The following is a 3,927-nucleotide window of genomic DNA, read 5'->3' on the forward strand; positions in this document are numbered from 1 at the left end:
CTTACTTCACGTTGTCTTCACGATAACAAATAATCTGTGACATGCCTTGGTGGTGAAACCACGCGTCTCATCAGTAGCGCGCAGCGCTGCATGACTGGATAACGCACGCGGCTATGTGACCTTGAATAACGTCAATTCTACCCCGTTCTCGCAGATGAAGCATCGTCAAATCTAATATAAGTCGATGCAAGTATCCGTCTCCTCTCTTTCTCTCCTTGATACTCTCGGTTTCACTGCAGCAGAGCATCACGCCCGCTAGTATCGACAAAGCGCTTGTCACGCTGCGAAGTCTGACTGACAGAGACGACGAATCACACTGGGCCAGCCTAATTTGGTTACAACGGCATCCCACTGCTGTCAACGGCCAAGTCCGACATCTGCTGAATTACGTCGTTAGTGTTGATGTGCATCGTCGATGTAATACTGTCAGATAATGCGACAAGGTCCTTTTAAGGGCCACCCTCTGGTCAAGCACATGGGTGACTAACTCGGGTTCTTTTCAGTACGACCTCCGCCATTCAGTGGGATTTGCGACAAATCAAACAAAAAGTTCAAAATCTTTATTATTAAAATTAACTTGAATTTAAGTATTTAATATGAAAATGATATTTAATTAATAAAAAACTTTGTTAATAATAATTAATAAAAATAAAAAATTGTTAAAATTTATTCAACATCGCCGAACGCATCGGCAACATGCATTTGTATATAGATACCTATTATTAGTTTCATATTTTTTCGGTGCTGCAGATCCCCTGGGCAAACTTCGCGGATCCCTGGGGATCTGTGGATCATCGGTTGAAAACCACTCGGTTAGATAATGGAAAAATGCTTGCAAGTAGTTTGTGGATTACATTATTGAATACTGTGACTTGAACTACACATTTGCCATGTATCAGCTAACAATGGTTGAAAGAGCAATTTAAAAATAAAATAAAAACAGGTGTAAACTGTTATGTACCATAAGCTGCTTAGGATAAATAACTGTATTCTTCTGTTACAATGTGCAGTCATTGTAGAAAGAAAATGGGGTCATTTAGATTTGTTTTGTTTTTTGTGGTGGTTACAATGTTGGCCAAATCAACCAAGTCTGTAATGTGTTGTGTAGAAAAAATTAACAGATAAAGTATAAAGATTTACTCAAAATAAACTTAATATTCATTTGAAATTTTATAAAATGTAAGATGAAGAAAAATTAATTTAATCTTAACATGTAAATCAGCTTGCATTTAGACTAGTCAAGAGTATCAGTAAACTTACTTTTTAATAGTTTGTGTATATAAATATATATATATCTATAGTATCTAGGTGTGTTGGGCTAAGGATTCTTCTATAGGTGTCTGTGACTTGTTGGTGATAAATTCAACAATAAATAAACAGCATACTCTTTGCCTGTTTTAAAATGATATATTCTAAGCAAGTTAAAAGTATGTACAAACATTCTTTACACTATGGATATCAAAGTTGTATCTTAAATACAACACAGTAATCTTCTTGTTAAAAGTCCACTTAGGCCAATTCAATTGCTTTAGAATTCAGTTGACAAGCTGAACTATTTTTCTCTGTTTTTATCTTAAACACTATCAGTGTATAATTCATTATTCTTTTCTTCTTATCACAACAGTATTGGTGTATAATTCACTAATGTCGCCTCATGAGTTACCACAGTTGTATCTTGAATTTCCGATACTCATCATCTTTTCTTATTTAGGCTTCCTTCCAAATAATCTTCTCTTTTTGTCAAAGTCCTCGCAGACAAGTTCAATTACTTTAGAACATCCTTTGACAAGACAGATTATTCTCCTAAAATGTCAGAAAACTGTTAATCTCACTTTAACATATCAACTGTTAGGCTTTTCACTCCTGTGACAGTTAACTTTACATTTTCTAACATTTCTCCGACTGAACATCTCTTTTACGTGACTTTACTTTTTGCTCTTATCCCGCTCTCGTCTGGCTGCTGCTATTTATATCTCTCACTGAGGCTTTCTAGAAATTTTCATAGCCTCGACATAAATAACTTACAAACACAACTTCCAATAATTGTCTGGTTTTAACTCTCTTATAATAAAATGTCAACTCACAAAATTAATCAATTAAAACTACTTACACTAAACAGTCTTTTATATCTAACACAGGGTCTGAGTCACACTCTGACTCCATATTCTCACAGACAAATTTTTTATAAAAATATTTAATGAAAATCTAATCTTTTGTGTACAAAAGATTTGTAATGTTTACTAAAAGCTTGTCAAATTTCGTTAATATACAATTACTACATTAAAAATTATAGTCTGTATACTTTCATGGTTACCTGGCGGTTGCAAGGTCAGTAAAAGTGACCCAGCCTGTATGGAGAGAGAGTGGTAATACCAGCTTTCTCATTGTGAATCTCTGATTTTGTAATTGGTTGTAGATTGATAACTTGTGTTCAAAGACTGATAATAAGGCAACTTTATTCCTACATCTGACACTACTAAAAATCTAAATCAGGTTCCTACTGGCTTTCACAGCTTCGTCTTTATCGTATACTGTAACTTCTGAGAGACTTGCAAAACTTTGGGATGAAGTGGCATAAACAGAGGAATATTTCTGTTGGTTTATCTTTCATTAGATACTTGACCAAGAATTATCCATGCTTTTCAGTGTAAAGTAATCTTCTGGAACAAGGTCATTTTTAGCAATACGTCATATTTCAGTAGTTGATCCAAGTACTTTAAACCTTTTAGTGTGTTCAACTAAACGTCTTGTTTTTTTGTTTTTTTTATATCTGCAATTTCCAGATGGCAGTGAGTCATTCCTAGATGGAGCAGCAGCTTAATTATTTGTAATACCAAACAGGTACAAGTACACTCTGCAACATATTACTACTCATTATAAGTTAAACACCAGCAACATGGTTGAACACAAAATTCCCTGATATGAATTCTCTCTCTAAGTGTCGTGGTGAGTTGCTTAACAAAAATGTGTCTATTAGATACACTTGTCCACTTTTCACATAATTGATACGATTATAGATGCAAAAAACAGTAGCATTACAGATGACAAGGAAGTTCCCAATTTCCCTCTGTTTTTACTCTTGAGAAGAGGTGTTTTTTTTTCAATTTTCGTGTACTTTCTCAAAAAATGAAAGTTCGTTTGATTATCAGTATTATCTGCCTTCTAATCTGAAATCGTTAAATTCATTTAACTTCTGTTAATAATCTGACAACTGTGTTAGTCTCAGCAATTTTATCATTTTTTTTTTAAATACTACTGAGACAGATTTAGCCATTGATTTAAATTCATGATGTGTCATCTGGTTATTTGCAGCCCTAGGTCAAGATTGAACAATTGAATTGGAAAAATTATATAAAATAAACTTTTAATTGTTCTTACAATTGTTCGGTGTTCAAATTTTATGTATTCAATTTTTTTTGTAGGAAAATATTTAAACTTGCTAATTTTGATTTTGGATTGATTTTAGCATTCTCCAAATGAAAATATTTGTGGTTGGGAATTTCCTGAATTTCTTATGAGCATAGTATGGAACTCTTAGCTTCTTAGGACAGAATTTGAAATAGGTTTAAACAAAATAGCTCTAATTTGGATCTTGTAACTTTAATACAAGTGTAGTTTATAATTTTAAACAATCACTGTTTCTCAACCTACGTTGTCATGGTGCAATATAATTTTCTGTATCTCAGTTTGGAAGTTATATGCTTATGATTGAAGCAGATATTGAAATCTCTTTTCTGTACAGGTCCGGCATGGCCAGGTGGTTAGGGTGCTCGACTCGCAAACTGTGGGTAGCAGGTTCGAATCCCCATCACACCAAACATGCTCGCCCTTTCAGCCGTGGGGGCCTTATAATGTGACGGTCAATCCCGCTATTCGGTGGTAAAAGAGTAGCCCAAGAGTTGGTGGTGGGTGGTAATGACTAGCTGC

The sequence above is a fragment of the Limulus polyphemus genome, unplaced genomic scaffold, assembly GCF_000517525.1.
Source record: "Limulus polyphemus unplaced genomic scaffold, Limulus_polyphemus-2.1.2 Scaffold700, whole genome shotgun sequence".
In the NCBI taxonomy this organism is placed as follows: domain Eukaryota; kingdom Metazoa; phylum Arthropoda; class Merostomata; order Xiphosura; family Limulidae; genus Limulus; species Limulus polyphemus.